The following is a 25,005-nucleotide window of genomic DNA, read 5'->3' on the forward strand; positions in this document are numbered from 1 at the left end:
TATATATATATATATATAGAAATATCTGTAACAGAACAGAGACCCCTAAACTGTGTAAACAAATGTGAACAGACCGTATAACTGATCATCAAAAACACAAAGACAAACCTTTTAAACATAAGTATCTATTCAGTAAAAAAGTAAATCTTCTCTCTGATTGCGTGTTGTGTTTTTATAACTTACTGTAAACCCTTGAGTGAAAGCATGATGCCTTAATATGCCATTTCAAGATTAGGTTAGTAGGTTAATGCAGCCTTGAATGATTAAAAAAAATATATAATTCCCTGAAGAAAGATTTTATGGTGAATTTCACACAAATATGTCATATTTTAACCCAAATTATCCCATGAGACATACTACATTAAATATTACATTTCCTTGACAATTAAGCAAAATGCAGAAACTACAGCAACACTGAAACATAATTTTTTTTTTTGATTGTGCAGCCAAATGTGGATTATAAAATGTATATAGTATACACTCACAAAGCACTTTATTAGGAACATCTGTACATCTACTTATTCATGCGATTATCTAATCAGCCAATCGTGTGGCAGCCGTGTAATATATATATATATAAAATCATACAGATAAGGTTCAGCAGCTTCAGTTAATGTTCACATCAACCATCAGAATGAGGAAAAAGTGATTTGGAGCGTGGCCTGATTGTTGCTGTCAGATGGGCTGGTTTGAGCATTTCTGTAACTGTTGATCTCCTGGGATTTTCTCACACAACAGTCTCTAGACTGAAAAGAGAATGGTGCTAAAAACTAAAAACATCCAGTAAGCGGCAGTTCTGCAGATGGAATCACCTTGTTGATGAGAGAGGTCAACGGAGAATTGCAAGACTGGTTCGAGCTGACAGAAAGGCTACAGTAACTCCTTCTGTACAATTGAGCAGAATAGCATGTCAGAATGCACAACATGTCAAACCTTGAGGCGGATGGGTTCCGACAGCAGAAGACCACGTTGGGCACTTTATTAGGACCATAGTGTTCCTAATAAAGCATAAATACTTTATGTAATAAGTAATAAAGTATTTTTTTCTCATTACAGCAATGAGAATTGTATTTTATTTTTTAGGTATTACGACGAGTGAGATTTTTTTGCAATACGGCAACGAGAATTGGGAGGGGTGGTTAAATGGCATGAGTGTAATAACACAATGCAAAGAATCATTTAATGCTTTATGTAAAGTATCATTTTTGGATTTTGGGTTGAAATATGACATGAATGTATTCTTGACAGGCTTTGTGAAATTCACCCTTTATCTGTCTGAAGTTAATGAATAACAGAATATGGGCACATGCCAGTCCACCAGCCAGACACTCGTGTTAGTGCTTGTACAAATATTACTACACAGAAGAAAAGATACCTTTCTGCCATATTCAAAATAATACTGTTACACAAAGAGTATGAACATGTCAAATGTAGCATTATTGTCAGTAAAAAAGTAAATTACATGGATTTGGCCCTAAAGCCAGAGTCACTAGGTACACTTTAAAAAATCATACAATATTGCTATAATATGTTGTATTAATGGTAAAGATACCTTTCTGCCATATTCAAAATAATATAATAATATAGCTATAATATGTTGTATTAAAGGTCCTTCTAATGCCTGAACAAAATAGAAAGTAATCAATGATATCCAATGAAACCTCACAAGAATATAACCTTAACAGATGAGGATGCAAGGACAACCTGCTGTCTGCCCTTTGGCTCTTTCATAAGAATCTTCAGGTCCCTTTGAATCTGGAGTGATTTCCAGCACTTATCTTGAATTCTTCCATTTATGGTGGGCTTCACATAGTGGGTGTAATTTAAAGATACCAAGCTCCAGGAGACACCCGGTGCAGTGGCGTCCTGTAATCTTCATGCTTCAACCACAGGAATTTGGCTTATCTCTCTACAAAACTGAGGTATTTGAGGGAACATGCTTGGATATAGCAGAGCCATTGTAGAATAACTCTCAAGCTTGGACCTCAATGCTGTCTTACTCTGTTAATTTTTGAAGGCCCTGTAACGGCTGGCTTTGCTGATGAAGTTCTTTAGCAGTTCATGGTCCATGTCAGCGAAGGCCTGTGTTTGTGTGATGGCCGTCAGGTGGTTGACGCAAAACTTGAAACAGAACTCTTCCAGATCCTGCACATGAAGAGTGGGTGGACTGATTCAATGAGAAAGAGAACCAACACTAATGACCTATAGAATGATAAATAAATGCATTTATGTGAGCGTTTATGGCTCTGTCCCAAAATCTAGTGAGCCGTCTATTTATACAGCATTTATTTCATCCGTAATGAGTGGAGTCAAATGAACTCTGATTATATTTCATTCATTACTGAAAAGAATCAATAAAAGTAGTTCCATCTAATTACAAATGAACTATTTCGGCCAAAATTTTTGTGTGCTATATACTGTATATATTTTTTCCGCTTTTTAGAATATCGCATTGTTAGCTTAGCAAAATCTGAATGAACAAAAAAAAATTACTTATTGTGTAATTACTAAGGATGTCATAAAATTTCGATATATTGGCTATTGATCGGCAAGTTATTTTAGCAATATATTTTTGAGGTATCGATATATTAAAATTAGCTGAGATTTTAAATTAGAAGCCAAATTTTTCTGCTTTCCAATTCACTCAGTTGAGCTTCTATTTAACAGTCTGTCATTATATTGTTAGGAGACCACAAGGGGGTGATATAACATTAACTGAAGCCTGTCACAGGTATCACACACCCACACACACAGGACAAGCAGATGCGGGCGGCACAGCAGATGGCAGTCCAAAGTTACAAAGGCTTTTGTACTTCAAGAATAAACAGTGACATCGATGAGTTTGCAGGTTAGTGTATGAAACTGGTGTAACTGCGCAAACTGAACGATTAGAAATGGTGATGTTTATTATCCAATTTCTCTGTATGTAGCCTTGAATTGGTCTTTTATTAATGCTATCAAACCACAAAACAACATACTTGTAACTGAAAATATATTGTGTAGGCTATATGAAAGATACACAGACACAATATATCATCCAGCGAATGCTAGAGTAAATAACCTTTGTCGTTTGATAATGATTTTTGTTTCAAATTTAATGGAAATCTTTATAGTTTTATAGTTATAGTTTTTTTTAGTAAATAGTTGCACTTCATGGCACAGCAGAATTTTGATGCTGAGCATTGGTGGTGTTTACATACCTTCGTAGAAAATAGTTTTAGCGAATTTAAGAAAACACCATGTCATCCGCCAGATGCTTCCGCCAGTCTCTTAATTTACCCTTCCATTGACACTAAACCAAAGTTGTTTTGAGAATTTGTTTTTTAAATACAAATACAAATGGAGTGGTGGTGGTGTAGTGGTCAAAACACATAACTAGTAATCTGGTAATCAGAAGGACGCTGGTTCAAACCCCACAGCCACCACCATTGTGTCCTTGAGCAAGGCACTTAAATCCAGTAACTACCTATTGTTCTGCAAAATACTGGTTTAGGGTAAGGTTTGGGGCAGGGTTAAGTTAACAGTGTAACTACATATAGGGCCGTAACCACCAGAGAGTTTAGAGCAGCCCCTATTGAGCATAAGGGACAACAGCTAAATAATCATTGTCATAAAGACAAAAACTGTTTAAAATAAACACATATAATAATGCAAAATATGTTTTCATAATTTAAGAAATATTTATGGCTGTTAATTATGCTCACCATATTTCCATTACCATGGATTATCTATAACAAACACCATGTTCGAACATAAGGATGCTCATAAGTGTACGTGGGACCAGAGCACACTAGGCCGAAGGTCGATGATAGATTTTGTAATCGTGTCATCAGATCTGAGGCCATATGTTTTGGACACTCGGTTGAAGAGAGGGGCGCAGCTGTCAACCGATCACTATCTGGTGGCGAAAGACTCTGCACAGACCTGGGAAGCCCAAGCGAGTAGTGCGCTTGAACTGGGAACGTTTGGAGTAGGTCCCTGTCCGCAAGATCTTCAACTCACCCCTTCGGCGGAGCTTTTCAGGCATCCCTGCGGAGGTTGGGGACATTGAACCGGAGTGGGAAATGTACAAAGCTTCCATTGCTGAAGCCGAGGTGGAGAGCTGCAGCCTCAAGGTCTTAGGTGCTTCAAGGGGCGGTAACCTGAGAACACCGTGGTGGACACTGGTGGTCAGGGAAGCCATCCGAGTGGCCTTCCGAGATATGTTGTCCCGGAGGTCTCCGGAGGCAGTTGCAAGGTACCGACAGGCCCGAATGGCTGCGACCTCTGCCGTGAGGGAGGCAAAGCAGTGGGTGTGGGAAAAGTTCAGAGAAGCCATTGAGAAAGACTTTCGGTCCGCACCAAAGTGCTTCTTGGAAACCGTCTGCCAACTTTGGAGAGGGAAACGGGAAACCATCCGAGCTGTATACAGCAAAGATGGGACGCTGTTGACCTCAACGGAGGAGGTTATTGGGCGGTGGAAGGAACACTTTGAAGAACTCCTAAATCCCAACATGCTAGAGGCAGAGCCAGAGGCTGATGGGGGATCAGATTCAATTTCCCTGGGGCAGGTCACTGAGGTAGTCAAACAACTCCGCAGTGGCAAAGACCTGGGGATTGATGAGATCCGACCAGAAATGCTGAAAGCTCTGGATGTGGAGGGGGTATCAAGGATGACACGCCTCTTCAACATTGCGTGGAAGTCCGGGACAGTGCCCAAGGAGTGACAGAACGGGGTGGTGGTTCCCCTCCTCAAAAAGGGGGACCAGAGAGTGTGTGCAAACTACAGGGGTATCACATTTCTCAGCCTCCCTGGTAAAGCTTACTCCAAGGTGCTGGAGAGGAGGGTTCGGTCGATTGTCGAACCTTGGATTGAAGAGGAACAATGCAGGTTCCGTCCTGGCCGTGGAACGACGGACCAGATCTTTACTCTCACAAGGATCCTGGAGGATCCTGCCTATCCAGTCTACATGCGTTTTGTGGATCAGGAGAAGGTGTATGACCGGGTCCCCTGGGAGATACTGTGGGAGGTGCTGCCATAGTACGGGGTGGGGGGCTGTCCCTTATTAGGGCGATCCAATCCCTGTACTTCCAAAGCGAGAGCTGTGTCCGGGTCCTCGGCACAAAGTCGAGTTTGTTCCATGTGGGGGTTGGTCTCTGCCAGGGCTGCGCTTCGTCCCTAATCATGTTTGTGATATTCATGGACAGGATATCGAGGTGTAGTCGGGGTGGGGAAGGGGTGTGGATCAGTGGGCTGGAGATCTCATCGCTGCTTTTTGCAGATGATGTGGTCTTCATGTCATCATCGGTCCATGACCTTCAGCTGTCACTGTATTGCTTGGCAGTCGAGTGTGAAGTAGCTGGGATGAGGATTAGCATCTCTAAATCTGAGGCCATGGTTCTCAGCAGGAAAACGATGGAGTGCGTACTCCAGGTAGGGAAGGAGGTATTGCCCCAAGTGAAGAAGTTCAAGTACCTCGGGGTCTTGGAGCTGGAGGTTGGCCGGAGAATAGGAGCAGAGTATTGTACCGTTGTCACGAAAAGAGAGTTGAGCTGGAAGGCAAAGCTCTCGATCTACCGGTCAATTTTCGTTACTACCCTCACCTACTGTCATGAAGGCTGGGTTATGAACAAAAGAACTAGGTCACGAGTACAAGTGGCCGAAATGGGTTTCCTCAGAAGGGTGGCGGGCTTGTCCCTTAGAGATAGGGTGAGGAGCTCAGTCATCCATGAGGAGCTCGGAGTAGAGTCCCTGCTCCTTTGCGTCGAAAGGAGCCAGTTGAGGTGGTTTGGGCATCTGGTAAGGCTGCCCCCGGTGCACCTCCCTAGGGAGATCTTTCAGGCACGTCCAGCTGGGAGGAGGCCTCGGGGAAGACCCAGCACTAGGTGGAGAGATTACATCTCCACACTGGCCTAGCAATGCCTTGGGGTCCCCCAGTCAGAGCTGGTTAATGTGGCTCGGGATAGGAATGTTTGAGGCCCCCTGCTGGAGCTGCTGCCCCCACGACCCGACTTCGGATAAGCGGTTGAAGATGGATGGATGGATGGATTATGCTCACCAGTGTATGACATTGCCAACTGAAGGGGTTTCCACATGACTTGAAGCGTTACGAATTAATTGAGCTCTGTGAAATGAAGCATCAGCTTCAGTGGTTACCCCGGTGCCGCGTTGCACTACAGTCAAACATTTTAACGCACCACTCAAAGTTCAAATGGTTAATGATGGAATTGAGTAGTATACTGACACCCCAATGTGAATCGTGGAAAGTAGCATCATCCTAGAACATAGCTGCCTATGTAGACAGTAGACATCTCACTAGGATTTGAAAAAGAGCCTATGTTTAACTGTGTGTTGTTTCAGTGATGAGTGTTTGAGTTTGTGCACTCACCCGTGCTTCATACTTCACGGCAGCTGAGAGCAGTGTTATTGCATTTTCCTCTGTGATGCCTCTTTTGATAGACTTTTGACACAGTCTTTTCAGTCGACTCTCACGGTAGTATGTGGCCAAATCCAACAGACCTTTACAACAGGGAATACAAATAACAATAAGTCATGTGGGTTTTATAGAAACTAACAAAGATGTCTCCATCTGCAAATACATTTTATTTATTTTTTTAATATTTTTGGCTCCAAAAACTCCCGGTTGCTCTCCAAAGCATGTGCATGAGGGGAGTCGGTTCACGCAGCCTCTCGTGTGATGGAAGCATGCTGGCATGCTCAAAAATAATTAAGCTTGTGAACAGCACTCTCTTGTAAACAACTCGAGCACTTCTGTTTATGTCATGTCGCTTGAACATGCCAACGCACCTTACATCATGCAAGAGGTGGAGGAAATCGAGTCCTCTCATGGATGCACATCGTCGAGCAACCGGAAGTAAACATTATAGTGAAAAGGACTTAAATATTGAGCTTTTTCTCACCCTCAGCGATCATTTCACTTTAGAAGACATTAATTTAACCACTGGAGTTGTAGGGATTACTTTAAATACTACTGTCTGTGCTTTTTGGAGCTTTAAAGTGTTGATCACCATCCACTTGTGTAGTTTATTGTATGGACCTACAGAGCTGTGATTTGTGGGTGAACTATCCCTTTAAACTGTATTTGTTTTGCTGCATCTAGTCTTTTTTGCCACAGGAACAGGAATCGGTTTGAAGTCATCGTCAGAGCTCGGCACACGTCCAAAATTCGAATGCACAGTTTAAGCATTCTAATGTACATTTTTATCTTAATTCAAAAGAGTATTCTAATTTTAATTTGACATAATCTTCATTATATGATATCATAGTGTTATGTTGCTTTGCAACTGTAACTAGCATGCTTTTTATTTTTAAGTACACATCGAAATATAACCATGAAAATCAAAAGTTAAATTTTTAGCTTGTGGTATAGCAGCTCCACCAAAACAACAATAGAGTCTTTATCTAGCAGCCATTATAAGCTGGAAAGTTCACCTATAGCGTCCTCCGGTGGGAGGTTGATGGTATCAGTATACAGATACTCCAGGAAAGCGCGGTACACCAGATAAGAAAACTGATGAATCTCTATGGTCTCATCATCTGTCTCATTCAGCAATGCTCGGAAATGCTCGCACCTAACAACACAAACACAAGAGAAACCAGCCTGTGAACGCAATACAGTGAAAATATGCAGGAAAATCTTTTCTTTTTAAAATGTTTCATAATAATTTACATGACTCAAGTCATTATTTTCAGTACTTTGTCACTTATCTATAAAAATGTGTATGTTGTGATAACATTTTTTTTTTTTTTATATCACTATATAAATGTTTATTTTGCTTACTTTGCCACCCCTACATGTACCACAAACACTGTGTAAATAAAGTAACACAGGTGGCATCTTTCATACCATCTCAAAAGAGAGAGATTACTTGTACCAGACCCAGAAACTGTTTCGCATCAGACCGCTGAGCTTTCTATCTTGCATTTTTCTAATTTTAGATTATCCATGTTATTTTGGCACGATCTGAGAATGTTTTAAAGAGCATCTTGGATGCTTCAATGAAAGCAAGGAAATATGACCTTTTGTCCAAAGACTTAACATGGTCCTATTTATTAACATAAATAGTTAATTAGTGAAGAATGTTAAATATTCTTATTTATTTTACATCATAACATTCTTTAGTGCAGAACTGTTAGATAATTTTGTCATCCAATGTATTTAATTTATTTGTTGATCTGCAATCCCCGTCTCGATACGGCTCAGCTGAGGGAAGAAAGAACTGACACAGAGAACCAATGCTATCAAATCCTTCTTCAACGTTTATTTTTCAACGTTTATTGTCCCAACACTCTGTTTTATTTTCCAGAAAACCACATTCCACTGGACCCTCACCAATGAAATAGTTCTTTACCTTATATGGGGGTGACATACATAATAATAATAATAATAATAATAACTTTATTTTGTATAGCGCTTTTAAAAGTTAATTCTCAGAGCGCTTTACATAGCAAAATTAAAAAAAAAATAAATAAATAAAAAAATAAAAAAAATATAAAAAACACATAAAAAGGCATGATCACACAATACAAAATATTTCACACAGGATTACAAACCTAAAAACAAATTATAAATAAATATCAAGACAGATTAAGACCATAAGATACATCTCATTGACAACCACCAATATTACCTTTACCCAAATGCTTCCGTAAAATAATGAGTTTTAAGTGATGTTTTAAAACTTTTCAAAGATGGTACATGTTTGAGCTATGTGCGAAACGTGAGACAAAAACACATTCCTTAGAACATCTTTAGAGCAGGGAGCAGCTGTAGCTACCCCCAACAAGAGATACATAAAAGAGGCCTTCATTATTCCACATTACATCACCAGAGAAGTTGTTGAGAAGCATTAATTATTCCACAAGAACCTTAAATATTTTTAATTTTATGTGTATATTTTTAGTTTTTGTTTTACATTTTTCAAAATTCTAAAACTATATTTCCACGTTCAAATTAGATTTACAATTCCAGATTTTCAATATGAACTCCACTGTATATCCTGTGCACGCTGCCTAAGTCTGCACTTTATCATTATGTCTAATTTGCAGCATGTGTATTCTGTTTACATCTGAAACCTCAGTGTCCTGTCTGTACTTGCACAAGTAACCTCAAACAAAGTCAGTTTGGTCCAATGAGCATCTGGAATGAAAAATAATCATGAACTTTAAACTTAATTGAACCTTGTCTTTGAATTCGGAGACTGATAAATACAGTAAACATGCTTCACAATATGAACATGACTGTGCAGATCCGAAAAACCTGTATAAATCATACTTACGCAACGTATCTAAATGCAGCCAGTAAAGTGTCTGCACATGTTTATGTGAACCAAGCTGAGTTTCTGGGTTCAGTGCATCTGATGATGGGAATGACACCGGAGGGTAAAACACAAAGCTTCTGTCGACTATCCACAAACTATTTTTGTTTATAGTGAAAAACAATATTACCAAGCTTTCTCAGATAAACAGAAAAACGAATTGGTTACCTAATGTAACCTCGGTTCTCTCTAGATGAGGGAACGAGTATTGCGTAAGCTAGCTTACGCTACGGGAAAGATTAATCTTTTCTGAGATATTGAAGCCAAAAAATTATCCTTAATTTTGTATCCATTGTCAACGCAGTGCAGCAGCTGCATACCTTGAGCGGGCTAGCTAGCGAGCTCATTGGTTGCTCTGCGGCAACTGCTGCAGCCTATAGACGAACTTGAGTGAACTTGCGTCCAATGACAGGCGCCCGCGCCGTCACTGTATCAAAGCCCGCCAGAATGGGCGTGGCTAGAGTGCATATAAGCGTAAGTTCGTAGGCTGGAACCCTGGTTTTCATTGAATGAAGCGAAAATCGCTCGTGGCGCGAGCACTGCCGGCTACGCAATACTCGTTCCCTCATCTAGAGAGAACCGAGGTTACGTTAGGTAACCGATTCGTTGTCTTACGAGAGGTTCTCTCGTATTGCGTAAGCTAGCTTACGCTACGGGAACCCATTGTCAACGCCGTGCGCGCCAAGCATCCACTGTATGAGCCCCGGGGGTGGGGGGACCCGGGGGAGCCCTTGTGAGTGGGGGAATAATATTTAAAGGGGTCATGACATGAGAAACCAAATTTGCCTTGATCTTTTGGTATATAAGAGGTCTTTGTATCATTAAAACGTCCTGCAAGTTTAATATTTTAAGACGTCCTCCCCATTCTAAACGAATCATTTATTTAATCAAGCTCAAAATACAGCTCGTTCTGGATTCATGGTTAGAAGTGACGTGTCGGTTAGAAGTGACGTAACAGCGTTTGCATATGACCGCCTCCAGCACAAGATAACTACGCTTTAAGCGCAAGACAACTACGCTCATTTCGTATCGCCGTGCGCCTCACAAGTGTTCAGTCGATGGACAGCGAGCTCTGACAGAGACTACTTGTGCACAGGAAAATTACGATGCCACACAGATGTGCTGTTCCTGGCTGTGGTCAAACAAAACCTCTGAATAAGCTGCCGAAAGATCCAGACGTCAGGGAAAAATGGATGCAGTTTATTTTTTGCGGACGTTCCAGTCACGGCAGTGTTAACTTAAGCGTTTGTTCTGTACATTTTAAGGATGACTGTTTTGAGAACAAATCTCAATATGATGCTGGCTTTGCCAGAAAACTGTTGCTCAAAGATAAGTCCGTGCCGACTATTCTGGGAACAACGACGACGCAAACTGTAAGTACTCTATTTTAAACTTTAAACTACTTTTTAAAGCGCAATTTCATTCATTATGAATAATCACAGTGTTTTTACTTAGTTTACTTGCATATTGTTCTGGCTGGGGCGTCAATAATTGATACATAGGCACTGATGTTAGCCAATCATAACAGTGGGCGTTAACACTGAAGTCTTAAATGGAAAACGCCCCCAAAACAGACTGTTTGAATCAGAGGATGAGAAACAGGGTGGGAAAAGGTCATAAATCACTAGATTTTAAAAGTTTTTCTTAAAAAAAAATATATTAATACTATAATTGCACCTAAGGGAACATAATAATACAATAAAAAAAACCATGTCATGACCCCTTTAAAGAGCATCTTGGATGCTTCAATGAAAGCAAGGAAATATGACCTTTTGTCCAAAGACTTAACATGGTCCTATTTATTAACATAAATAGTTAATTAGTGAAGAATGTTAAATATTCTTATTTATTTTACATCATAACATTCTTTAGTGCAGAACCTTAAATATTTTTAATTTTATGTGTATATTTTTAGTTTTTGTTTTACATTTTTCAAAATTCTAAAACTATATTTCCACGTTCAAATTAGATTTACAATTCCAGATTTTCAATATGAACTCCACTGTATATCCTGTGCACGCTGCCTAAGTCTGCACTTTATCATTATGTCTAATTTGCAGCATGTGTATTCTGTTTACATCTGAAACCTCAGTGTCCTGTCTGTACTTGCACAAGTAACCTCAAACAAAGTCAGTTTGGTCCAATGAGCATCTGGAATGAAAAATAATCATGAACTTTAAACTTAATTGAACCTTGTCTTTGAATTCGGAGACTGATAAATACAGTAAACATGCTTCACAATATGAACATGACTGTGCAGATCCGAAAAACCTGTATAAATCATACTTACTAAATGCAGCCAGTAAAGTGTCTGCACATGTTTATGTGAACCAAGCTGAGTTTCTGGGTTCAGTGCATCTGATGATGGGAATGACACCGGAGGGTAAAACACAAAGCTTCTGTCGACTATCCACAAACTATTTTTGTTTATAGTGAAAAACAATATTACCAAGCTTTCTCAGATTAACAGAAAAAGGAATCGGATACCTAACGTAACCTCGGTTCTCTCTAGATGAGGGAACGAGTATTGCGTAAGCTAGCTTACGCTACGGGAAAGATTCATCTTTTCTGAGATATTGAAGCCAAAAAATTATCCTTAATTTGGATCCATTGTCAACGCAGTGCAGCAGCTGCATACCTTGAGCGGGCTAGCTAGCGAGCTCATTGGTTGCTCTGCGGCAACTGCTGCAGCCTATAGATGAACTTGAGTGAACTTGCGTCCAATGACAGACGCCGCGCCGTCACTGTATCAAAGCCCGCCAGAATGGGCGTGGCTAGAGTGCATATAAGCGTAAGTTCAGTAGGCTGGAACCCTGGTTTTCATTGAATGAAGCGAAAATCGCTCGTGGCGCTGAAGCACGGCCGGCTACGCAATACTCGTTCCCTCATCTAGAGAGAACCGAGGTTACGTTAGGTAACCGATTCGTTCTCTTCACGAGAGGTTCTCTCGTATTGCGTAAGCTAGCTTACGCTCACGGGAACCCATTGTCAACGCCGTGCGCGCCAAGCATCCACTGCATGAGCCCCGGGGTGGGGGGACCCGGGGAGCCCTTGTGAGTGGGGAATAATATTTGGCCGGCAAGAGTGCGGGCCAGTGTGTGTGTAATACATAAGCACATAGTGGGAAGGGAAAGACAGAGCGGTGGTGCCGGTCTGTGTGGAATGTGTCCCGTCAGTGCAGCTCACCAGGGGAGCTGTAGCGTATTAAACCACTAGTAGTTTTGCCTGCAGGGCGGGCACTTCCAGATTGTAAAATCTGACAAAGGTGGAGGGGGAAGCCCAGCCCGCTGCCACACATATGTTGTGAATGGAAATCCCGCTGGACCATGCCCACGAGGAAGCCATGCCTCTAGTGGAGTGAGCCCTAATGTCTAACGGGCATGGTAGGTCTTTTGACGCGTACGCAGCAGCAATAGCGTCCACTATCCATCTAGACAGTGTCTGTTTCGAGGCGGCGAAACCTTTGGTGCGCCCTCCGAACGAAACGAAAAGCTGCTCAGAGCGTCTGAAATATACAAATATTGCAGTATACAATCTCAGTGCTCTGACTGGGCAAAGGAGATTGGCGTCGCGTTCGCTATCGGATGCTGGCAGATGAAAGAGGTTCCTGGATCTGACACCGCCCTGACGGTTTAGATAGGATACCACAGATCTGTTGTCCGAACGGACCAGGACGTGGTGACCCTGAATGACCGGGAGGAAGCGCACGAACGCGTACTCGACCGCTATCATTTCCAGACAATTTATGTGAAGGAGCTTTTCCTGAACTGACCATAGGCCAAAAACCGGAGAGCCCTCGCAGACCGCGCCCCAACCCGTGTTGGACGCGTCTGTCGAGATGACTTTTCGGCGAGATACAGCTCCCATCGTCACTCCCCGCTGATACCATTCGGCCACTGCCCAGGGCTGCAGAGCTGAGATACAGGTCTGAGTCACTCTGATCGGCTGGCGGCCCGTGGCCCAAGCCCGGTGAGACGTGTGGGTGTTTAGCCAATGCTGAAGCGGGCGCATGCACAGTAAACCCAGCTGAAGTACTGCTGTGGCTGAGGCCATGTAACCTAGCATTCTCTGAAATTTTTTCAGAGGCGTGAGGCTGTTCATCTGAAAGGATGCGGCACGCGCGCTGCGTAGATAAGCGAGCCGTCATCGCCATGGAGTCTAGTTCTATTCCAAGGAAGGAAATTGCCTGACTGGGCTGTAGTGAGCTCTTGGTCCAATTGACTGCAAGACCCAAACTGTTCAGATGACTGAGGAGAACTGTCCTGTGAGACAGAAGCTCCGTATGTGACTGTGCCAAAATCAGCCAATCGTCCAAATAGTTCAGAATTCGCAAGCCCTGACTCCGCAGGGGTGCGAGCGCAGCATCCATGCACTTCGTGAAAGTACGGGGTGCTAAAGACAGGCCGAACGGAAGGACGGTGTATTGATAAACCTGGCCGTCGAGGCGAATCTCAAGAATGGCCTGTGACGGGATTTATCTGAATCTGAAAGTAGGCATCTTTCAGATCGAGAGAAATAAACCAGTCCCCCTGGCGCACATGCGCGAGGAGTTTCCTGATTGTAAGCATTTTGAACGGTCTTTTTGCGAGCACCTTGTTCAGAACCCTGAGATCTAATATTGGTCTGAAGCCGCCATCTTTCTTGGGGACAAGAAATTAACGGCTGTAAAACCCCGACTCGCTCAGAGAAGGTGGTACTCTCTCTATGACACCTTTTGCACAGAAGGTTTGCTATTTCTGAACGAAGCATGCAGGCTGCTTCCGTGTTCACAGTAGTTTCGAGCCGCGCTCTGAAGCGGGGAGGGCGGCGATTGAACTGTAGCAAATAGCCCTGTTTTATTGTGCTTAACACCCATTTGGATATCCCTGGGATAGCTTTCCACGCTTTGAAGCGTAACGCTAGAGGGTGAATGGCCAAGTCGCCCTGATTGCCGCACACAGCGAGCTGAACAGAATGTGTGAGCGCTTACTGTGCTTATGCATGACTGCTCGCAGACAGCAGGGACAGGCTGTTCTGTGAGTGACTTCCGATTGAGGTGAATGGGGAAAGAGTCACATCTGTGAAGTGATGCGCGAGCATAGTCACGGGCATGGGACTTACATACAGAGAGGTGTTTGCTGGCCGTGTGACAGAGCGGGCAGAGAAGGGCGCCGCGACGGATTCGTGGGCGCGTTGATTGACTCTAACACTCGAGCTGGCTGTGCCCGCTTTATGTGAGTGGGCTCTGATAGGGACACGGGAAGTGTAATGCTTGTGTGTAGGGGTGAACACTGGATTGTGGGCACATTTTCTACACATAAGGCATGTTTGCTTCTTACAAGATTTCTTTGGGTCGCCGTGAAAACGGCATTTGAGTGCAGGCAAGCGGGCAGTATCACCGGCTTGTTGGCTGCTGAATCCACCACTGCAGTAGCCTGAGAGAAGGGGACTGACAGGGGCGAAGCTTTGACGGTGGTCCGGGACTGAGCCGTCGTTTCCTCAACAAAGCTAGGAGGACTTCGGTTGCTCAGGTTTCAGCGCAATCTTAGGCCGAGGCCCGCGGGGGGGCGGCGGTCTGCGGTGGCTGTCTGAGCGCGTTCTAGGGCGGCCGCCCTGTCGACGCTGAGAAGTCTGGCTTTGCTGAGCTGGGCGCTGTGAAGAGGCTTGTGCAGGAGGCTGGTCACGTGGGAGGCCTGCAGAGGAGCTAGCGCGACGAGGCAGGAAGAGATTCATGGCTTGGGTGGCTTTCTGGACTTCCGAGAAACGGTCAACAATGCCACTCACTGCGGAACCGAAGAGACCGGACGGAGAGCGGCGCGTTGAGGAACGTGGAGCGTTCAGCTTCTTCCATGTCGGCTAGCGATAGCCATAGGTATCTCTCGGTCACAGTCAGCGCGGCCATGCACTTCCCTAGGGCTTGAGCTGCATTTTGGTGGCGCGAAGGGCGAGATCCGTCGCGCTCCTTAGATCTAAAACAGCCTCTGGGTGCCTGCCTTTCTCATCCCACTCTCGAAGAAGGTCCGCTTGGAGGATCTGTAAAACGGCCATGGAATGCAGAGCAGATGCGGCTTGGCCGGCGGCGGCATAGGCGCGGCCAACACAGGCGGAAGTAGTTCTGCAGGCCTTAGACGGGAGCACTGGCTTAGACCGCCATCTCGCGGAGGGCGGGCAAAGGTGTGCTGCTACCGAATCCTCGACCGGGGATGGAAGAGTAGCCCCTCTCGGTGGCGCCGTCCACCGAGCGAGAGAGGTGGAGACATGGGATCGGTTCCTGGCCGAGAGAGGCGTTCCACGATTTAGAGAGCTCGGCGTGGAGTTCCGGCAGGAAGGGAGCGGCCCGGCCGCTGGCGCCGCGTGGCGACGGCTCTGAAGAAAGCAGCCGTCGAGTCTGTTGGGAGCCTGCTCAGAGGGCGGTGACCACTCGAGCCCGAGGCGGTCGACGGCCTGTGTGAGGAGGCGCGTTAGTTCTTCCTCGACTCCGGCGCGGGTCCTGCTGGATTCCTGGGCCGGGGAGGAGGCTTGGGAGCCTGACCACTCCTCGCTGTCCGAAGCCATGATGGAACAGCAGCCCTTATCCTCTGCCTCGTCATCCGAGATGGCAACAGTGCGGCCGCTCGGCGGCAACTGCGCGTCCCGGGGGGGCGGGGAGGGTGAAAGCGAGGCTCGAGGGAGAGGCTCCGGCGAGGTAGTCGCTTCTAACACCGGTTCCGGCAGCCTTTGGGAGCGGCGCTTCTTTCTGTGCGGCGAAACGAAAGGCGGCGCGGCGGCTTTGGTTTTGAGTGCTTCGAGTCGAGCCCGCAGGGTCGACATCGGAAGCTCCTCGCAGAGGTCGCATCCGCCGTCAGCGAGGGCGAGCTCTGCATGTTCCAGTCCCAGGCAGAGAGCGCAGATGAGCTAGCTTACGCAATACGAGAGAACCTCTCGTAAGAGAACCCGATGCCAACACAAACCCAGATGAGATCATTTTAGAAGTTTTAAAATTTTTAAATGTTTGGCTTGGTTAAGTTACCGGATTTTAAGAAGGGCTTTATGTACGTGGATACACTTCCCATCAACCAGGAACTTGAGGTCAGAGATTTCTGGGCTGTTGAACTCTCGCTTTAGTGACTGGGCAACAGTCAGATAGTCATCTCCATCTAGAGTGCACATATAAGTAAGAAAACATTTCATAAGAGTGTAAGGTATGGCGGAGGATCAGTGGCCTTAACAGATTCCCGAACAAACAAGAACTTACTGTTAAAAACCCCCCTAATTACTGAAATAGCGCCAACCAGCCTCCACAAGCACAATAAATGTATTTTTTCAGAGGCATGAGGCTGTTCATCTGAAAGGATGCGGCACGCGCGCTGCGTAGATAAGCGAGCCGTCATCGCCATGGAGTCTAGTTCTATTCCAAGGAAGGAAATTGCCTGACTGGGCTGTAGTGAGCTCTTGGTCCAATTGACTGCAAGACCCAAACTGTTCAGATGACTGAGGAGAACTGTCCTGTGAGACAGAAGTCTGCGATGTGACTGTGCCAAAATCAGCCAATCGTCCAAATAGTTCAGAATTCGCAAGCCCTGACTCACGAGGGGTGCGAAGCCGCGATCCATGCACTTCGTGAAAGTACGGGTGCTAAAGACAGGCCGAACGGAAGGACGGTGTATTGATAAACCTGGCCGCCAAGGCTAATCTCAAGAATGGCCTGTGACGGGATTTATCTGAATCTGAAAGTAGGCATCTTTCAGATCGAGAGAAATAAACCAGTCCCCTGGCGCATATGCGCGAGGAGTTTCCTGATTGTAAGCATTTTGAACGGTCTTTTGCGAGCACCTTGTTCAGAACCCTGAGATCTAATATTGGTCTGAGGTCACCGCCTTTCTTGGGGACAAGAAAATAACGGCTGTAAAACCCCGACTCGCTCAGAGAAGGTGGCACTCTCTATGGCCCTTTTGCACAGAAGGTTTGTTATTTCTGAACGAAGCATGCAGGCTGCTTCCGTGTTCACAGTAGTTTCGAGCCACGCTCTGAAGCGGGAGGGCGGCGATCGAACTGTAGCAAATAGCCCTGTTTTATTGTGCTTAACACCCATTTGGATATCCCTGGGATAGCTTTCCACGCTTTGAAGCGTAACGCTAGAGGGTGAATGGCCAAGTCGCCCTGATTGCCGCACACAGCGAGCTGAACAGAATGTGTGAGCGCGCTTACTGTGCTTATGCATGACTGCTCGCAGACAGCAGGGACAGGCTGTTCTGTGAGTGACTTCCGATTGAGGTGAATGGGGAAAGAGTCACATCTGTGAAGTGATGCGCGAGCATAGTCACGGGCATGGGACTTACATACAGAGAGGTGTTTGCTGGCCGTGTGACAGAGCTGGCAGAGAAGGGCGCCGCGACGGATTCGTGGGCGCTTGATTGACTCTAACACTCGAGCTGGCTGTGCCCGCTTTATGTGAGTGGGCTCTGATAGGGACACGGAAGTGTAATGCTTGTGTGTAGGGGTGAACACTGGATTGTGGGCACATTTTCTACACATAAGGCATGTTTGCTTTTACAAGATTTCTTGGGTCGCCGTGAAAACGGCATTTGAGTGCAGGCAAGCGGGCAGTATCACCGGCTTGTTGGCTGCTGAATCCACCACTGCAGTAGCCTGAGAGAAGGGGACTGACAGGGGCTAAGCTTTGACGGTGGTCCGCCAGCGGACTGAGCCGCCGCTTCCTCAACAAAGCTAGGAGGACTTCGGTTGCTCAGGTTTCAGCGCAATCTTAGGCCGAGGCCCGCGGGGGCGGCGGTCTGCGGCGGCTGTCTGAGCTGCTTCTAGGGCGGCCGCCCTGTCGACGCTGAGAAGTCTGGCTTTGCTGAGCTGGGCGCCGTGAAGAGGCTCGTGCAGGAGGCTGGTCACGTGGGCGGCCTGCAGAGGAGCTTAGCCGACGAGGCAGGAAGAGATTCATGGCTTGGGTGGCTTTCTGACTTCCGAGAAACGGTCAACAATGCCACTCACCGCGGAACCGAAGAGACCGGACGGAGAGCGGCGCGCTGAGGAACGTGGAGCGCTCAGCTTCTTCCATGTCGGCTAGCGATAGCCATAGGTGTCTCTCGGTCACAGTCAGCGCGCCATGCACTTCCCTAGGGCTTGAGCTGCAGCTTTGGTGGCGCTAAGGGCGAGATCCGCCACGCTCCTTAGATCTGAAACAGCCTCTGGGTGCCTGCCTTTCTCATCCCACTCTCGAAGAAGGTCCGCTTGAGGATCTGTAAAACGGCCATGGAATGCAGAGCAGATGCGGCTTGGCCGGGCGGCGGCATAGGCGCCGCCAACACAGGCGGAAGTAGTTCTGCAGGCCTTAGACGGGAGCACTGGCTTAGACCGCCATCTCGCGGAGGGCGGGCAAAGGTGTGCTGCTACCGAATCCTCGACCGGGGATGGAAGAGTAGCCCTCTCGGTGGCGCCGGCCCACCGGGCGAGAGAGGTGGAGACATGGGATCGGTTCCTGGCCGAGAGAGGCGCTGCTCCACGATTTAGAGAGCTCGGCGTGGAGTTCCGCAGGAAGGAGCGCCCGGCCGCGGCGCCGCGTGGCGACGGCTCTGAAGAAAGCAGCCGCCGAGTCTGTTGGGAGCCTGCTCAGAGGGCGGTGACCACTGAGCCCGAGGCGGTCGACGGCCTGTGTGAGGAGGCGCGCTAGTTCTTCCTCGACCCGCGCTGGTCCTGCTGGATTCCTGGGCCGAGGAGGAGGCTTGGGAGCCTGACCACCTCGCTGTCCGGCCATGATGGAACAGCAGCCCTTATCCTCTGCCTCGCCATCCGAGATGGCAACAGTGCGGCCGCCGGCGGCAACTGCGCGCCCCGGGGGCGGGAGGGTGAAAGCGAGGCTCGAGGGAGAGGCTCCGGCGAGGTAGTCGCTTCAACACCGGTTCCGCAGCCTTTGGGAGCGGCGCTTCTTTCTGCGCGGCGAAACGAAGGCGCGCGGGCGGCTTTGGTTTTGAGTGCTTCGAGTCGAGCCCGCAGGGTCGACATCGAAGCTCCTCGCAGAGGTCGCATCCGCCGCCAGCGAGGGCGAGCTCTGCATGTTCCAGTCCCAGGCAGAGAGCGCAGATGAGGTGGCGGTCTCCGGCGCTGAGAGGGGCGCTGCATGAGGCGCAGGTGGTGCGAGGCATCTTTAAAAAGACGCCGTTGCTCTTTTGTGAAGTTCGCTGAGGAACTAGCTTGCTCTAAAAGGATACGCCGCCGGATGGCGTAGCTCGCAGGATGGCTGAAGGTGGCGAAGACGGCCGGCTTCTTCGAGAGCTGTCCAAGCTTGCTAGATGCCCCTCGAACGGCGACGCCGCTTCTGCAGTTCAGAGATGCGAAGAGCTTCGCTGAATAGATGAAAATCAGGGTTCCAGCCTACTAACTTACGCTTATATGCACTCTAGCCATGCCCATTCTGGCGGGCTTTGATACAGTGACGGCGCGGGCTTCGTCATTGGACGCAAGTTCACTCAAGTTCGCCTATAGGCTGCAGCAGTTGCCGCAGAGCAACCAATGAGCTCGCTTAGCTAGCCCGCCAAGGTATGCAGCTGCTGCACTGTGTTGACAATGGATACAAAATTAAGGATAATTTTTTGGCTTCAATATCTCAGAAAAGATTAATCTTTCCCGTAGCGTAAACTAGCTTACGCAATACGAGAGAACCTCTCGTAAGAGAACCCGATGCCAACACAAACCCAGATGAGATCATTTTAGAAGTTTTTAAATTTTTAAATGTTTGGCTTGGTTAAGTTACCGGATTTTAAGAAGGGCTTTATGTACGTGGATACACTTCCCATCAACCAGGAACTTGAGGTTAGAGATTTCTGGGCTGTTGAACTCTCGCTTTAGTGACTGGGCAACAGTCAGATAGTCATCTCCATCTAGAGTGCACATATAAGTAAGAAAACATTTCATAAGAGTGTAAGGTATGGCGGAGGATCAGTGGCCTTAACAGATTCCCGAACAAACAAGAACTTACTGTTAAAAACCCCCCTAATTACTGAAATAGCACCAACCAGCCTCCACAAGCACAATAAATGTATTGACAAAGAGACAATGAACTATTGACAGAGAACCGCATGTGACATCCGCATGCTCACCACGTGCTTATCGTGTGGACAGGAAGGGGAAGCTTTGAATGTAAAAATGTGTGTGTGTGTGTTTTTCAGTTAAACACAGAACTGCATATTGCTAATGAAATACGTGTAATCCCTGTATGTTGTGTATTTCTGAGGTATATCAAACTCAGTTAGAACTGTTTCGTTGTGTGTTTTAAACTCTGAGGCCTCATATTTAATAGCCTCAGTGTATATTCCCTTATTAAGTGTACTAAATATACCTTTCTTGGTATCAAATTAAACCTTACGATTTGTCCGAGCTGAATTCGAATATAAGATCTCTGTAGAATGATATTACGCGATGTTTTACTATCTTTTGAGTCATTCAGCCCAAAATCTCTTACTGTCATAAACATGCAAATGAGCTTTGACAAAGGAACTCTCTCATGCCCAGAGTAAGGGAGACTTTTACTTACCTCCAAAGGAATGTTCAGAGAAGTGTTGACTCTCCCTTCATTCTCTTACTGAGAAAGAGAAATGAACCCTGTTAATCCTATATATATATTCTATATATCCATGTGATAAATATTGACATGTATCTAATGTGCCATCTCACATTTTCCCTTAAATGTGCTTGATCTATGTTTTCTTGCAAACTAATGGGTTAATGTTTCAGACTTTGCATACTATGGTTAACCAAAATCATATGTGTGGCATATTTGGTCTCTATAACTTGGTATTTTGAAGATTGAAATGACTGTGTACATGATATGTCGATAACAACAACATATTAGTATTACCAGTATGTTTCCTATTTTCTTTCTTGCACATGCAATGGGCAATTTTACAACAAAGAGCAATAAACCAAATTCCCGCCTAGAACTCAAACCCTTCTTATTGGTCGAGCCAATGAGAGGTGGGACCTGTTTCCCGAGGGTATAAAATTGCTGCGCCCACTTCCTCTCTTCTCTCTTATCTCTTCGCTCTGTTATGCTCCTCTGGCTTCCTGCCTTTCTGGTTCTCTGAGCCTTGTGCTCTCTCACTCTCTCGCTGAATGATGCCAAACTAGAAGGCCCCAAGGACTCCCAAGCGTGTGCCAGGCTACGTACGGCCTTGTCTTACCATTCACCAAAGATATCAAGACAACATCATCAAAGATCAACTGGAGCCTCAACAAATTGCATCAGGACAGTTTAATTCAAATGGGACATGCAAGTATCAAACTTAGTCTCATTATTTGATACATTAAGTATCCTCACCCCTTTCTAAAAAGGGCGTGTCAGAACTAATATGATGGTTTGCTCAGGCTGTTGATCTGCTGAACTTCAAACAATGCTATAACTTCTTGCCTTCCTGTATTCTGCTTCAGCCCTCTTTCCCTTGGTAAACTGTATGAATGTATGTATATGTATGTTAGAGTAGTTTAAATGTTTAGTCTAGTTAATAAAGTCTTGTTCATGTCACATGTAAAGTTGTCTGTGTCTCAAGCTCATATCTAAAGTCACTAATCATAGATTTTGACTACTTACTCTTAATACTTAGTAAGAAAGACATTTCCTTGCCCCGAAATGTACATTTCTATTAATTAATTAATTAATAACCAAAATTGAGTGTTCACGGATGAACCGAGTATTTGGTTGTAATGTTAATGTAGCTACATCAAGTTAACCCGATTAACTGATCCAAATATTCATAATCGATTATAACAAGTTATGATTGATTATTAATATTTCATAGAGCTGATTCGCTACCTAATGGTGGAAGAATATAGAGCTGATTCGCTACAAGAGTTTCTAAATGTAGAAAACAGCTAAGAGAAAGTAGATTATTACAGCTAAGAGAAAGTAGAATCACTGTACATTGTATATTATTATTGTGTTGTGTAAGTATGTGTACATTTGATATGTAAATTGTGTTGTGTAAATATGTTGTTTATTGTAATTGGTATATGTCTCATCACTGTCATGACTGCTATGTTGCTCGGAACTGCACACAAGACTTTTACCTACTGTTGCACTTGTGTACATGGTAGTGTGACAATAAAGTGATTTGATTTGATTTTGAGTTGAATCAGATTCAGAATCAGAACAGATTTGCGCTGCTGTTTAGACATAATAAACCTCAACAATCCAGTTTTGAAACAAAAATTCCCATAATAAAATGTATATATAATTATATCATGTAAACCTTAAAGGCAATAGTTCACCCAAAAATTTAAATACTCTCATCATTTACTCACCCTCATGTCATCCCAGATGTGTATGACTTTTTCTTCAGCTGAACACAAACAAATATTTTTAGAAGAATATCTAAACATTACTTTTTTGTCGCCTTTATATGCTTTTTGGCATTTTCTTTATAATTCTGGCCAACATTTACTTGCATTTTATGGACCTACAGAGCAAAAATATTTTTCTACAAATCGTTCTAAAAAGAAAGTAAATCATACACATCTGGGATGGAATGAGGGTGAGTAAATGATGATAGAATTTTCATTTTTGGGTCAACTATCCCTTTAAGTATATGCTTTTGTACATGCAACAAGTAAGTCTGATTTTAACTTAATTTTTAAATTGCGTGTTTGTACACTACCCACAATCCTGAAGATAGATCCGCCAATCAGAGAAATCTAACAGAAGATTTCTAACTCTGAAATCTTTTTTAAATAATTTATAGTAACCTCTACAGTGGTACATTTTTGCAGGCTAGCTAGATAATGAGAGAGTGAATGATGTCTTCAAAATCTAAATCTAAATCTACAAGCTTCAGAAGACTGAAAATATAGCATTTGAGTCCTACAGACCAAATTAATGATGCCTTTCTAGTGTTTCTTTTTTTTTTTTTTTTTTTGCAGCTTTAAGTATAAATCCCCATCTACTTTCCTTGTATGGGTAACAGAAGCTCAGACATTCTGCCTAAGATCTCCTTTAGTATTTTATGGAAGAATAAAGGTCTGTTGAAATGACAGAATTTTCATTTATGGATGATCAAATATTGCACCTTTGTTTTGTATGATTTTTTTTAATACTTTTTTGATTCGTCTTGGAGTTGGCAGGTTTGGTAGAGAAATGGACGAGAAATCATTATTAAATAATATTTTGAAATGCCTATGGAGAAAATACACTGCCTTCTCTAATATTTCATTGCACCGCCTTTAGCGTCGATTACGATGCACATTCATAATGGCATTGTTTTGACAACCTTATGCAACGTCATAACATTTATTTTCATCCAGAGTTGCATACATTTTTGGCAGAGAACTTGTATTGATGACGGAGATTCAAACCACTCCATAAAGTCTTCTCCAGTAAATCCCAAAGACTTTCAATGGGGTTAAGGTCAGGACTTTGTGGTGGCCAGTTCATTTGTTAAAATGATTCCTCATGCTCCCTGAATGACTCATTCACAATTTGATCACGATGAATCTTAGCATTGTCGCCCTGGAATATGTCTGTGCCGTCAGGGGAAAAAAAATTATTGATGGGATAACCTGGTCATTCAGGTATTCAGCTGACTTCATTTAATTGCCGCATAACATTGCTGAGCCTAGACCTGATCAATTGAATCAACCCCAGATCATAACATTGCCTCCAGAGGCTTGTACAGTGGACACTGACGGGTGCATCGCTTCATGCACTTCCCTTCTTACCCTGACACACCCACCACTTTGGAATAGGGTAAAACTGGCCTCATCAGACCACATGACCTTTTTCCATTGCTCCACAGTCCAATCTTTACGCTCCCAGGCAAATTTAATTATTTTTTTCCAATAAGCCTGACTATCAAGTGGATTTATTGTGGCCACACAGCTGTTTAGTCCCAATCCTGTAAGTTCTCGTCGCATTGTGCGTGTGGAAATGCTCTTACTTACACTATTAAACATAGCCATGAGTTCTATTGTCGATTTGTTTATGAGGTGACTTTACCAAGCATTTTAGTGATTTCCGATCATGATCATTCAAGATTTCTTCCGATCACATTTCTTCTGCAAAGCTGATGGTTCACCACTATCCTTCCAGGTTTTAATAATACGCTGGACAGTTCTCAACCCAATTCCAGTGATTTCAGCAATCTTCTTGGTTGATTTCTTTGCTTGATGCAGGCCAATAATTTGCCACTTCTGAAACACAGTAACATCTTTTCCATGACCATGGCATACATCTTCTGACATGGCTGTTTAAAAAATGAGAAGCTACACATTGCATCAGATAGGGTTAAAAGAATTGCTGCCAGCTGAAACATATTAATCACTGAAATAATGATCCAATCATAGGCTCTTTTGTATCTGCTTATTTAAATCTAAACGATGATTTTTGGTTTTGGCCTGGAAGTGTACTTTGGCAAAGTCACTGAAAAAGTGGGTAGTCAACAGTACTGTGCTGTAAATACATCAATAACAAGAACAAATCTTTACAGTTTGTGGTCCAATAAGAAACCTCCAATGGTTTTACGATGATTCTGAAGTAGGGCTGAAAAGATTAGTCGACGTTATCGACAATAAAAAATTGTCAACATAATGTGCGTTGTTGAATAGTCGTTTGATCTCATTTAACGTAACATGAGATCACATCAAACTCTAATGATGATGTGCGAGAGCAGCGCCGCAGTTCGCGCAAGACTGAGGAGTGGAAGAATTACACAGCTCACAGTCCAGATGCACTCTAAA

At 44.5% G+C, this 25,005-nt stretch overlaps 1 pseudogene; it reads right to left on the reverse strand.

Moving 5' to 3' along the window:
• Nucleotides 1–1,808: 1,808 nt before the first annotated feature.
• LOC127629702 (RCC1 and BTB domain-containing protein 2-like) overlaps nucleotides 1,809–25,005 on the reverse strand; it is a 58,883-nt pseudogene continuing 35,686 nt past the window's right edge.

The sequence above is a fragment of the Xyrauchen texanus genome, chromosome 36 (assembly GCF_025860055.1).
Source record: "Xyrauchen texanus isolate HMW12.3.18 chromosome 36, RBS_HiC_50CHRs, whole genome shotgun sequence".
In the NCBI taxonomy this organism is placed as follows: Eukaryota; Metazoa; Chordata; class Actinopteri; order Cypriniformes; family Catostomidae; genus Xyrauchen; species Xyrauchen texanus.